Below are 14,858 nucleotides of genomic sequence, written 5' to 3' on the forward strand. Positions count from 1 at the left end.
TGACTTTCAGGAAGGTTTCTGACACTAAATCCACAGAAGTCCATTTAGCCAGAGTTGTGTGGATGGATATACAATTTTGTGCACAATATGCCTGAAATACATTCAAAATGTTATGAGGTTTGCTATTTTGGCTCCTGCGCTAATGATGCACAGCACTGATATTAAAGGCTCCACTAACAGTTATGTGGTTTTTATTTTAAAATAAATAAAACATTTTAAATCTTTCAGCTAGTAAAAATGCTACAATGTATTTGTGTCTTTTTTTTAATACAAAGATAAGGTTTTAGAATAGTAAATAAAACCAAACATTTATAGGTGTTTTCAATATGCTGCTATTAAAATAACAGTAATAAAAGTAGATTTTCCTGTTTTAGAAAGAAAAAGGCATATGATCATTCCCACTAAAATGAATGGCAGTTGGCTGCATTTTCCTGTCTTTCTGATACAGTTTTTCCATGCCATAAAAATATGATTAGCTTGTGCTTAAAAAAAGTTTGTCAAGTCTCCATGAAGAAAATATCCATCGAAACCTAGACTGTTTCTAACATAACACCATGTTTTTACAGTAAAAATGTGAGGAAAGGAAATACTCAAATGAAAGGAAACCTTCATCCTCATTCAGCCAAACTAACTCATGGTTGGGGTCTAAGTATTTGTTAAAGGAGTAAAGAGAAAATGGGGTCTTTGTTAGAGACCCTCCAGGTCATGTTGTATTAGTCAGGTTCTCTGGAGAAACAGAATCAATAGGAGATATATGTATATAAAATATATATAATAAAACTAGGATATATATAATTATATATTCTTAATTATAATCTTTATATAAATAAATTCATAATTGTGCCAATTTCTTACAATAAATCTTGCTCTCTCTCTATATATGTATATATATTGCACAATTATGGAGGCTAAGTCCCAATATCTACGGTCAGCAAGCCTGAAACCTGGGAGAGCTGGTAGTTTTAGTTGGAAGGCCAACAGGCTTGAGACCCAGGAAAAGCCAATGTTTCAGTTCAAGTGTGAAGGCATGAAGGAACTGGTGTCTCAGTTTCAGATAGTCAAACGAGGAGTTTCTTTTACTAACAGGAAGCTCAGTCTTTTTCTTCTATTCCGGCCTTCAACTAATTGGATGAGGGTGACCCATATGAGGGAGGACAATCTACTTCACTCAGTCTACCGATTCAAATGTGAATCTTATCCAAAAACACCCTCACAGGAACATCCACATAATGTCTGACCAAACCTCAGGGCACTCCGTGGCCCAACATGTGACATAAAGTGAATCGTCACACATGTAAAAAAAAAAAAAAAAAAAAAAAAAAGCTTTCCTTTTTTTTTTAAGGATAGGAAGAATAAAATATAGATGGCAGGAGATTAATGACATTTACAGGAGTCTGTCTTGGAAAATTCACATCTCTTCTATGTCCTGTATTGAAAATAGATAAAAGATGGAGGAAAATGCTTTAGAGATTAGACACTTTTAGGTTTTAGAGAGAGAAGAAGGTTAGGTTCAAGCTTGCTGTTGTCTTGAAAGACAATTTGGATGGGCATAGGACTGAAATTGAGTGGGCTTTCCCCGGCCTGTGCTCCGCTGCCTTTTTTATTGGAGCTTAAGTAGTAAAACTGGACAACCTGCCTTTCAATTATAAGTTCAGTTGGCAGAGAAGCACTGTCTTCTTCTGTTTTATTTAGGCAAGCCAACTTAAGAATACCAAACAATAGTTGAGTAATTTTCCCCAAGGATGTCTGTAAAGCATTTAATTCAGTTCAGTCAACTTGAGTAAGTGCCATGTGCAGTGCACTGAGCTAGGCGTGATTGCAGGGGACATGACTCAGAGCAGACATTGGGAGAAAAGGACCTTGTCTTTTTTAATGTGAAAATGAATTTTGGGGCCTAAACTCCATTTCCAACATCATAAATTACACATTTCATACAAGAAGCAACTTTTTGAGAAGCATATTTTATCGCAAATGAATAAATAATACTAAAAGCATTTGGAAAAGCAAATGATTACTTTTCTGCAACCTTTGAAAGATTCAGATGGCACAGACTTCTTAACCTGAGTTGTGTGAAATGCAGGGTCCTACATTGTATTTAATGCCTTTCTGGACCTATTTATGGTGACTTGCCTTCCTGTTGGGGACTTGCAAATCACTTTTGAAATAAAATGTTGAATTCGTACCTGTAGAAAGATTGTCAGTGAAGATTTATTGCAGAGCCATTTATTCCTCCCAGTTAGACAGTGAGTCACACAGGGTTCTTTCAATGGGGGATCTGAGAGAACAATCATTTTTGTCAAAGGGATGTGCATCTACTACTGCTCATCTGCTTCATATGATCTTACTACACTCACAACAATTCTGGACCTGTTGCACCGGGAGGGCAACAGCACCCTGAATTTTAACTCTTCTAGCAGCTCATCAGCATCATTTACTGGAGTTTTTTTCCTGTAGACCAGAAGACATTTTTAGACATATTTCATTCATATTTGGGCAAACCACCTAATTTTCCTGGCCCCCGTTTCCTGATGTATAAGATGAAGGTAGTTATTTTAGTACTCATTCACTTCCCTTCCAATCCTATGCTATGATTTTACAGATAATTAATGACAGCTGTACTTCTAGATTTCTACTTAGGTCATAAATTTTAGCAATATAAAAAGATATTTGTTTTTTCTTCTAAGCTATAGAGTAGAATATTAAATATTTTTGAAATTTTGCATTTCTCTCCCTTTATTCTTCTTCACAGTGAAACAATGTGTGTTGAATTAATAATTGGAAGAGTAGGTGTCTACTTGCACATCAGCATTCAGTGACCGTTACTTGGGAATCTAGATAATTTTCACTGAGAACCTTTTGCCCTTAAGTCTGTCTCTTTCTTCTTTTTTTTTTTTTCATTATACTTTAAGTTTTTTGGTACATGTGCACAATGTGCAGGTTAGTTACATACGAATACATGTGTCATGTTGGTGTGCTGCACACATTAACTCATCATTTAACATTAGGTATATCTCCTAATGCTATCCCTCCCCCTCCCCCCACCCCACAACAGGCCCCGGTGTGTGATGTTCCCCTTCCTGTGTCCATGTGTTCTCATTGTTCAGTTCCCACCTATGAGTGAGATCATGCGGTGTTTGGTTTTTTGTCCTTGCGATAGTTTGCTGGGAATGATGGTTTCCAGCTTCATCCATGTCCCTTCAAAGGACATGAACTCATCATTTTTTATGGCTGCATAGTATTCCATGGTGTATATATGCCACATTTTCTTAATCCAGTCTGTCATTGTTGGACATTTGGGTTGGTTCCAAGTCTTTGCTATTGTGAATAGTGCCGCAATAAACATATGTGTGCGTGTGTCTTTATAGCAGCATTATTTATAATCCTTTGGGTATATAACCAGTAATGGGATTGCTGGGTCAAATGGTATTTCTAGTTCTAGATCCCTGAGGAATTGCCACACTGACTTCCACAATGATTGAACTAGTTTGCAGTCCCACCAACAGTGTAAAAGTGTTCCTATTTCTCCACATCCTCTCCAGCACCTGTTGTTTCCTGACTGTTTAATGATCGCCATTGTAACTGGTGTGAGATGGTATCTCATTGTGGTTTTGATTTGCATTTCTCTGATGGCCAGTGATGATGAGCATTTTATCATGTGTCTTTTGTCTGCATAAATGTCTTCTTTTGAGAAGTATCTGTTCATATCCTTTGCCCACTTTCTGATGGGGTTGTTTGGTGTTTTTTTGTGAATTTGTTTGAGTTCATTATAGATTCTGGATATTAGCCCTTTGTCAGATGAGTAGATTGCAAAAATTTTCTCCCATTCTGTAGGTTGCCTGTTCACTCTGATGGTAGTTTCTTTTGCTGTGCAGAAGCTCTTTAGTTTAATGAGATCCCATTTGTCAATTTTGGCTTTTGTTGCCATTGCTTTTTGTGTTTTAGACATGAAGTCCTTGCCCATGCCTATGTCCTGAATGGTATTGCCTAGGTTTTCTTCTAGGGTTTTTATGGTTTCAGGTCTAACATTTAAGTCTTTAATCCATCTTGAATTAATTTTTGTATAAGGTGGAAGGAAGGGATCCAGTTTCAGCTTTCTACATATGGCTAGCCAGTTTTCCCAGCACCATTTATTAAATAGTGAATCGTTTCCCCATTGCTTGTTTTTGTCAGGTTTGTCAAAGATCAGATGGTTGTTGATATGTGGCATTATTTCTGAGGGCTCTGTTCTGTTCCACTGGTCTATATCTCTGTTTTGGTACCAGTACCATGCTGTTTTGGTTACTGTGGCCTTGTAGTATAGTTTGAAGTCAGGTAGTGTGATGCCTCCAGCTTTGTTCTTTTGGCTTAGGATTGACTTGGCAGTGCAGGCTCTTTTTTGATTCCATATGAACTTTAAAGTATAGTTTTTTCCAATTCTGTGGAGAAAGCCATTGGTAGCTTGATGGGGATGGCATTGAATCTATAAATTACCTTGGGCATTATGGCCATTTTCACGATATTGATTCTTCCTACCCATGAGTATGGAATGTTTTTCCATTTGTTTGTATCCTCTTTTATTTCATTGAGCAGTGGTTTGTAGTTCTCCTTGAAGAGGTCCTTCACGTCCCTTGTAAGTTGGATTCCTAGGTATTTTATTTTCTTTGAAGCAATTGTGAATGGGAGTTCACTCATGATTTGGCTCTCTGTCTGTTATTGGTGTATAAGAATGCTTGTGATTTTTGTACATTGATTTTGTATCCTGAGACTTTGCTGAAGTTGCCTATCAGCTTAAGGAGATTTTGTGCTGAGAAGGTGGGGTTTTCTAGATATACAATCATGTCATCTGCAAACAGGGACAATTTGACTTCCTCTTTTCCTAATTGAATACCCTTGATTTCCTTCTCCTGCCTGATTGCCCTGGCCAGAACTTCCAACACTAGTTGAATAGCAGTGGTGAGAGAGGGCATCCCTGTCTTGTGCCAGTTTTCAAAGGGAATGCTTCCAGTTTTTGCCCATTCAGTATGATATTGGCTGTGGATTTGTCATAGATAGCTCTTATTATTTTGAGATACATCCCATCAATACCTAATTTATTGAGGGTTTTTAGGATGAAGGGTTGTTGAGTTTTGTCAAAGGCCTTTTCTGCATCTATTGAGATAATCATATGGTTTTTATCATTGGTTCTGTTTGTATGCTGGATTACATTTATTGATTTGTGTATGTTGAACCAGCCTTGCATCCCAGGGATGAAGCCCACTTGATCATGGTGGATAAGCTTTTTGATGTGCTGCTGGATTTGGTTTGCCAGTATTTTATTGAGGATTTTTGCATCGATGTTCATCAGGGATATTGGTCTAAAATTCTCTTTTTTGGTTGTGTCTCTGCCCGGCTTTGGTATCAGGATGATGCTGGCCTCATAAAATGAGTTAGGAAGGATTCCCTCTTTTTCTATTGACTGGAATAATTTCAGAAGGAATGGTACCATCTCCTCCTTGTACCTCTGGTAGAATTCGACTGTGAATCCATCTGGTCCTGGATTTTTTTTGGCTGGTAAGCTATTAATTATTGTCTCAATTTCAGAGCCTGTTATTGGTCTATTCAGAGATTCAACTTCTTCCTGGTTTAGTCTTGGGAGGGTGTATTTGTCGAGGAATTCATTCATTTCTTCTAGATTTTCTAGTTTATTTGCATAGAGGTGTTTATAGTATTTTCTGATGGTAGTTTGTATTTCTGTGGGATCAGTGGTGATATCCCCTTTATCATTTTTTATTGCATCTATTTGATTTTTCTCTCTTTTCTTCTTTATTAGTCTTGCTGTCTCTTTCTTCTTATTGTTAGAATTGTGCTTTTCTGCTGAATATACAATGAGCAAGTCTAAGATAGAGGAGGTGGCCGGGGTCTGTGACTGTTCAGCTCTATGCAAGGTACAGACCTGAGCCACCTCATCCTGTAGCAGCCCATGTGTGTACCAGCATTAACAGAAGTACCTTCTAGGGTGGTTTTCTGCAGCTCCACACATGGCTCAGCCTGGACTTGGGAGACCAGTTGCCCCTCAGCTGACTGAACTGTGTGTGCTAGTTCCTCTTCTGGTTTATAACTGTGCTTTAATTTTTATGAATTGAAACTGTGTCTCATGCCTGTCATCCCAGCACTTTGGGAGGCCAGGGCAGGCAGATTACCTGAGGTCGGGAGTTCGAGACCAGCCTGACCAACATGGAGTAACCCCGTCTCTACTAAAAATACAAAATTAGCAGGATGTGGTGGCACATGCCTGTAATCCCAGCTACTCGGGAGGCTGAGGCAGGAGAATTGTTTGAACCTGGGAGGCAGAGTTTGCAGTGAGCTGAGATCATGCTATTGCACTCCAGCCTGGGCAACAGGGCAAGATTCTCTCTTAAAAAAAAAAAAAAAGGAAAGAAACTTTAAAATGTCAATGTTTGAGCAGCTAAACATCCTTGTTGTACAAGTGGATTCTGAAATCATAAGACCTAACCAAGAGTTTGACTCTGCCACTTAAGTCAATGGCCTTTAACTTTTTTTTCTTTTCTAAACAATGCCGCCTCACTAGCAGAATAGAAACTGTGATAAATGGCCTCAGTTAGTCATCCTTTCTTTGAAATTATACTAGCAACAATGAAAGGGGCTTTTGTTGGGACAAAAACTTCTAAACCTTGACCCTCCAGGGTCCTGGGAAAATGAAGAAATGTAGGATGTCAAAAGATGAAGGTGTTTACTTTAAGATAGTCAGGTGGAAATAGGGTTAGAGAAAGTGATTTGAACCCAGTAGCTTTTCCCCTTTACAAATTTGTAAACTAAAATGATTTGATCAGGTGAGAGACATTTTCTTGGGAAACATTTTCCCAAGAAAATATCACTGTTTAATGAATTTAAATCATTGTTTAAATTCATATGAGTTGGTAGCCTGGCATTGTTAAGCAGATGACATTTCGACAGAGTTGCTGTGGGTGGGTCTGGAGTTTCCCTGGGTCCACCTCAATGCCATAAGGGAAGAGTGCTTGGAGCATTTTGGGTGAGGTATTGTCAGTCACTGGTGGATGGGTGCCTTCTCCATCGTGCTTGCTCCCATTGCAGAAGGGTTCAGCCATGCCGTCGCAGATACCAGTGCCCTCAGGGAGGGCAGATAAAGTGACTGCGTACATCATCTGGGGTGGCAGTGGGGTGGTTCAGACTGTGGCAAACTAGCCCGCACATGCCCCATCTCTTACCTGGTTATTAACGCGCAGAATTAGCCCAGAATTATCAGAGCTTCCAGGTTCTGATTTTTCAAGCAGGTCTATTAATCTGTGTTCGTATGTGAAATATCTAACCTTTAAATATTTAATTTTTTAAAAGACATTCATTGCACTTAACCAAAAACGTCTATAAGTCACCAGGTTTTTGACTTTGGGTATCAGAGCTCCTGGGTCCATCCAAAAGCCATGAACATTTACTATCTGAGTATATTTGGCATAGTCATTTAATCTTCCTGAGGCTTAGTTTTTATTTTTCAGAGTTGAAATAATGATACTTGCTCTAGAAAATTATGAGGATAAAGTCAGAGAGGGAAAATGGAAATGATTTGTAATTGCAAAGTCTTTTGGTGGTTTAAAATGTTACATGCAAGGATAAATCATGCTCAGGTATGGAGGAGCTTTAGCAGAAACATCCATCTGGTTTCTCCTAAAAACAAACAAACAAACAAAAAAAAACTCTTGTTCAGGATTCTTGTCACATACTTTACAGTTGTGTTCCACTGGCCAAAAGGTGCACTGCCCTCAAATGTGCAGGAACCCATCTAGCTCCTCCACTGAAATATCAAGCTGAGGCTACTCACCAGCAGCTCCCGTCATCTATGACTTTGAAAAAGCAGGTTGTGTCTAGATTGTGGACCAGCAGGCATAAAGGCCTGTGTGTGCCTCCGTGTGGGAATTTAGAGCCATGGCTCCAGTTCTGGGCTTTGATGGGGTGGAGATGGGCCCATGTCATGCTGGCTTTCTATTGTGGAACATTGACTCAGAAAGCAGGTTGCTTAAAGAAGGATTAGGAAGAGGACCTGGAGGCTGCAAGCTATAGTCTGTCTTCTCCTTTCATGCCCGTGGCCAAGCAGCGTGAACCATAAACTCTCCCACTGCCCCATACACCTCCAAGAGACCAGTATACACCTCACCCTTTGTGACTGCTTTTCCACAGTTAAAGGAAGAACTCTCTTGATTTATGTTGAACCAAGTTTACCCCTGTAAGCATAGAATTTTTCTTTGTTGGGAGGAGAATCAGGAAGGTTTGCAGGGAATATGTCTCACTCTGGATTTTAGAGAAGCCCTGCCAGATCTCAAACTTGTCAGGCAAGGTTAATCACCTCCCCTTCCCCCAAATTGTGTCCTACAGTATCTGGACACATCTCTGTGATTTCACTTTTTTGTTTACTGCAGTTGTTTGTCATCCATAATAGACTGTAAAATCTTCAAAGGGAGACAGTACAAATGTTATTTATTTTTAATTCTGCAGCCTAGTAAGCAGCTCAATAAATGCTGGCTCAGTTGCACTGAGAGAAGCTGAGCCTTCCATGTCTTTGAGTCTCAGGAGAATGTAGAGTGTCTACAAAAGCATGTGCATTCCTGTTTAGAGAACTAGAGAGAGGAGGAGGCAAGGAATATTACAGCACAAAGTTTCAAAGAATCTTGCCAATAAGATGGTCAAACCAGCTCAAAAAAATAGACTTTTCCCTTTTTTAGTGAACTTTTGAATCACAAGGAAATGATAGGTTTAGTTTGGTAAAATAAAAGAAGGGGGAAGCTATAACAAGTCTTTTTAATGGTGGTGATGTTGGCCGAAGAAGGGATTTTTATGGGAGGCATCACTCAGTTTTACAAAGGAAGGCAGTGTAGAAGTCACAGTTTGGAATTTTCTTTGTCTTCCTCAGGAAAAAAGATGTTCTTGTTAAGCAGTGACTTCTGCCAACGTCAAGCAGATAGTTTCTGTTGTTAGGGAATGCTCGGGTCACCTAATCAGATACTCTGCTTCAGCCAGTCAGTACTCAGGAGTAATGTCAGTGTGCCTTAGATCTCTGCAGAGCATGAATGTGAGGTCATTGGTACAAATTAATAGTTTATCACGAGGTCCTTGACTTATAGTATCATAAATGTAGATAAGTGTTAATGAACATCTGTACTACTTCCCTCAGCAGCCCCACTGAAAACAAAAAAGGTAATAGCTGGAAACTTCTGAGTCATATAAACATATCATAAAGTTGATATATAGAACTGAGCATTGTTCTTACATTCAGTATATTGCTGAGCCAGAATAAAACCCCTAAGTTCTTCTTACTTAACTCTTTAAGACTTCTGAATGCAATTCATTTTCCCAGAAGTCCTTTGGTAGCTTTCTGTTGTCTATACCTGTCATTAACTCAAAACCATTACAAATATCCAGCAACTCTTGCAGGTGAAAAATCTGTAATAATATATGTTTTCTAAAATTCAGAAATACTTTATGAATGAATAAACTCTGCCATCTCTCCAGAATGGTTTATCATATAACAGTTTTGACTTAAAAATAAACTTTAATACCTCCACTGTAAAAGTGCAAATAGATAAAATATGCTTTAACAATAGAAATGCTTATTAAGCAAGAATTTACCAAATTCTATAAAATAACTCGGGTTCAACCTAATATTCAATGTAAGAGAAAGATATTTTTTAGGATGAAATAAATGCAAATCCTAGCAGACTTTGGATATGTACTTCATTATTTTATGTAGAAACTTACAGATAGTAGGTGCAAATATTTCTGCACTATTGAAATTAGATTAAGTCTAAAAATAAACCATTTTTAAACATTCATAAACAGTGAAGAACTGAAATAAGCCAGTAGCTTCATTATTCATGGGTATACTGGACATTTATACATGAATATAGTTCTGTTTGCTTCAAGGTAACATTTCACTCTATGCTGGTATTTAATATGTAATGGAGAGAGTGAGAGAGTAAGCCTGTATTAACTATTACCCTTGGGCTTTGGGCTGGAACGTTCTGGTAGCTACCAAAGGTCATTTGCTTTAAATGAAATACTAGTGCTTGTTGATATAGGAATTGGAATTATGGAAAGTAAGAAAACAACATAAAAATGAAATCAATCTGTTGGAAGCATGATGGGTCCTCAACTAGTTGCTCATATCTCTTAGCCATTGTGACTTGAAATCTTTGTAGTCATTTTTGATTCTTGGCATTAGTTCTCAACCAGTGCAGTTTTGCCTCCCAGGGGACATTTGGTTATCTGGAGACATTTTTTGTTTTCACAATTGCGGGAGAAAAAGGGGGGAGTGCTGCTGGCATCTGGCATCTAGTGAGTAGAAGTCAGGGATGATGCTAAACATCCTAAAATACACAGGACAGCGTCCACAACAAAGAATCATCCAGTCTAAAATGTTACAGCTGGGAGTCCCTGGATTAGAAAAAGCCAGCTCCAAGAAATCACATTTTGTTTCTTTCAACCTGAATTACAGAGTAGTCCAGGTTTGTCTTTAACTTATTCTGCCATGGAGATGTGTTTTCATATAAACTTATCTCTTTTTGTGGACTTATTTATTTACTTTTATCATTTGTGTTTGCTTGCTTTGTCTTTTCCTGTAAATGTGAAACAAATGTACAGTTTGATTCTTTGATGAGCCCAACAGGGAATTGAAAATCACACAAACAAGAGTGTTATCTTGGTTGTTTTTGGTTATAATAGCTTTCTGTTTTTAGTGATCAGAAAAGACAGATCCCTATGAGTTCTGTTGTGTTAGAGGCATAAATAGATGGCCATATTATTTTAGATTAGATGTTCCCATTCCGGTGGCTTCATATTATAAGTCTGTGATAATAAGTGAGTGTTCCTTTAAAACATGTTTTTGTTTCTTTGTGCTTGGTTTTTGGACTGCTTAGCAGAACATTTCAGTTGGTAACTGTAGCTTTTTCTTACATTTTATACTTCAACTATTTTCAAACTGGCATGCAATAACAGCAGAATGAAATGTATTAAGTGTGTGTTTATGTCTATTGGGAAATATGGTGTAATCTGTAGCTACTTATTCCTTTTTGTTTTAGCACAATATGCCTGTCTCATTGTATGCTGTTCTAGGGAGCAAATAACTAGTTTCCACAAAGAACAAGGAACCTATCAACATAGAGGTAAATTATTGGCAATTGACATTCCTGGCCTTCAAAAATACATTCTCCATTCCCTGCTTTAGTCTGAACTGTGTTTTTTTGTGTTTGATTTATATTTGTAAATGGTGAGTTTAGTGATTCATTAAATAATGTCAAAAGTAATGGTTGCCAGAGAATCTCATTTTTTTTTTTTTTTTTGAGATGGAGTTTTGCTCTTGTTGCCTAGGCTGGAGTGCAATGGTGTGATCTTGGCTCACTGCAACCTCCACCTCCTGGGTTCAAGCGATTCTCCTGCCTCAGCCTCCTGAGTATCTGGGATTACAGGCATGAGCCACCATGCCCAGCTAATTTTTTGTAGTTTTAGTAGAGGCGGGGTTTCTCCATGTTGGTCTGGCTGGTCTCAAACTCCTGACCTCAGGTGATCCACCCTCCTTGGCCTCCCAAACTGCTGGGATTACGGGCATGAGTCACTGTGCCCGGCCGAGAATCTCATTCTTAATGTTGTATCTATTTTAGCATTAGGCTGGGTTTATCCTGAACCACTTTCCCAGAATATGAAGGGAGGTGCCTTATGAATCTGAAAAAAGTTTTATAGTAGAATGATAATATTCAAGTAGCTAGAGTTTATTAATGAGCAAGAAGCTATATCTTTGGAAAGTAATAATAATATTTACGTTGTTACTGCTCAGCATATGGCAAAATCCACCAAGCAAAGATGCAGTGGATATTAAAGGTTTGCTTAACTTAACGCCTGGTGTGGATCACTGACATTGAAGATACCTTTAAAAAGATTGATTTTTTTTTTTTTTTTGGTCCTTAATAACTTGATGAAACCATAAAGTTTAGATGAGGTAGTTGGCCGCCTGAGGTTTGGGTCATTAGCTTGAATGATCATTCCCAGGTGTTTATACATCTCATTACAACAGTCATCCACCATTTTTCTGCTACTCTGATTATCTATCTATGTGTCTGTCTTTCCCATTATTTTGTAGCTGCTCTAAGGGAGGAGACATTTTCTGATCATCTTTGTATCCTGAGCATTCCCTAACACAGTGATGTGAATATAGCAAAGATTAAAATTTTTTTTAAAGTACATGCTGAGTTGAATTGAAAGAAAATAGTATCAATTCTTTTGCCATAAAGGCTTTCTTAAACATGAAGATTCCAGTGTTCTGAGATTTTATGTGAAATCTTCTGAGAAGCAGCCTGGATAACAATGCATCCTAGGAGCCTGGCTTCATTTTAAACTGCCTACCATGAAATGACTTCTGACAGGCGTGGCTCACTCACTCATTCTTTATGGTCCGGTGACTAGCTGTGTCCCTTCCTGAGACCTCTGAGTCAGCATGGCCTCTGACAATGTCATCCACGTCCACGTGGCGTTAATTATCTACACCATCGTATCTGGGTTCTTCAGAGATTGGCCTCTATTGTCCCCAGGGGCAGGGGGGCATTTATTTTCTTCCCCATTTGAGTGTGAGCTTCCTGTGAGTGCCACTGTCTTATCAGAAAAGTCAGGTAATTATGGAAAGTGTCTACGTGACAGAGAGGGACCGCTTTCTATTTAGCTGTATTGCATCATCGTTCATTGCGGCTTCTGGAAGGGATATGTTCTGGGGGATACAATCATTTTTAAGTAAATTAAAATATATTCTAGTTGTTTTTGTTCTGATTCCTATAATGAATCATTACTGTTACTATGTAATGCATTGTGTGTGTGTGTGTCTATTTATAGAGTAAGGAAATAGTACTTTGGAGGCCTTGAGGTCTAAGATACCTTTTGATCAAATTTATGTTCTAAAGTTGTTAAGAAAAATGAACCCAGAGGGTCTGGGTAAATATTTTGCAAATGTAGTCCATTGTATTTGTCTGCCACTGTCCGTCTCCAAGGAACTCTGCCTTCCTGCTTTAATCTGTGGTCATGTTTCATCCAAACCCCATACATTATAAAAATAATCATAGGTTATTGTGGTTGATGTCAATGTTTCCTACCTATAATTATACCCTCGTAATCTTGTTTGTTATGAAAAGATTGTTGCATATTGCAGATTGACATGGAGCTGTTCTTCTGCAGCACCTGTGGGCTTTGTTCTTTGGATTCTGGGTCCTTGTTTATGGGATGTGTGGTCATGGATGTAACACAGGAACACAGGGCTATGCAGGTGTTTCCCTTGGCTGATAGGAAGGCTGCAGTTCGTCCAGAGAAATATAGATGTTAACTGGCCATCACCCATAACATAAAATGCTTCTTTATTATACTGGGAAAGTGCCTAGAGACATTCTTGGGAGAATAGAGAAATTTCTGCAACTTTCTGCCAAAAACAATCTTATACAAAAGAGATGAGTGGAGAGCAGTATGTGGCTCATGTTTTGAAATAACGAATGGATTTCTTGAGATGAGACATAGCCATGTATTGAAAAAAAATCCCCTTTGGGCAACAATTAGGATGTCGTTCCCAAGAGGGAGAGACATGATCTCAAAGAAAAACAGTGGTGCTTGTATCATGGCACCAAATAGCAAAAGGACACTGGGAGTCTGACAGGTAAGCCTTGTGGTTTCATATCAGCCTGGTGGATTTTGAAACTTCTGAATTTCCTTAGAGAAAGTCTCAACACACTAACCCATAAATATGGCCTCAGGTGTGGTTCTGGAATGTTAGTGCACTAAGTGTCTGCATCATCCAGTGTGTTTAGTATTGGATCCCTCATGAGATTTTCATGACCCCCTGTGATGCTACAAGGGATCCAAAAGACTTTCATAACTTGAGCAGGAAATAGCCCAATCACCATGTGTTTAAAAGGAAAGTTGACAGAATTCCAGTCCATTCTGAAGCAGACACAGGTGTATTAATTCTGCAAAATAAAAATGTTAAACTTCTCCTGTCTCATCCCATATCCCTCCAAAATAAAAAAGTTTGGTGGCTAAATTAACTTGAGATGGAATATCTTTGGATTGGATAAGTGTTTATATATGGTTTTGTCATCCATGACATGGAACATCTTGATGAAAAATAAATTATTTGACTGTTTTAGTCTTTCATGGATTCCAAGTGAGCCTGCATGTTTGCCATCAAATAAATACATGTAGATATACAGCCTTTGCCAACATGCATTGCTTTTTGGTGGACATTAATGTGCTATTTGGGTGAGATTTAACAGTGTCACGTTCTTTAACTTTCATCTTTCCAGATCTCTTGGTCTCAATACCTTTAGACTTACAGGTTCCTAAACACAGGTGGGAGGTTCACAAGGTAAGGGAGGAAAGCAGTGCTGTTTCTTACCTTCATGGAAACACGTAGGAAGAGGTTTTCTACCTTCTTGCTTATGTGTAACCACATTTAAGACTTACTCCCCCAGGCAGTATTTGGCCATAGACAGTGTGGGAAGTGGATTTCTGGAGGGGAATTTGAATGTATTACTGTTGGGCTCTGTGAATAATTGGCATCCTAGAGGGACCTGGGACGCCAGATGCTGCTTCTCCCACAGGCCATAATTTGTCCATGAGTATGTGGCTTTAGAATATAGTCCATAATTCCTTATCCAGAAAATCAGTATGTCTGAGATGAAATAATGAAAGTTACGAAACACAGATGCTTCCCTCAACTAAACAATATTGCTTTACAAAAGTGCAAGAAATCATCTTTCCAAATAAGACGATTCTGGTCTGTTTATCATTGTGTGGCAGCATGTTCTAGTTACTTTTGCCACATTCCAGACAACCTTAAGTTAGTG

General features: G+C 38.5%; 1 protein-coding gene across 1 annotated transcript in view; it reads left to right on the plus strand.

Moving 5' to 3' along the window:
* The window catches only part of FBXL7 (F-box and leucine rich repeat protein 7), a 434,790-nt gene that overhangs the window by 66,596 nt on the left and 353,336 nt on the right, over window positions 1–14,858 (plus strand). The gene's annotated exons all lie outside the window — the stretch shown is intronic.

This window comes from Pongo pygmaeus, chromosome 4 (assembly GCF_028885625.2).
Source record: "Pongo pygmaeus isolate AG05252 chromosome 4, NHGRI_mPonPyg2-v2.0_pri, whole genome shotgun sequence".
In the NCBI taxonomy this organism is placed as follows: Eukaryota; Metazoa; Chordata; class Mammalia; order Primates; family Hominidae; genus Pongo; species Pongo pygmaeus.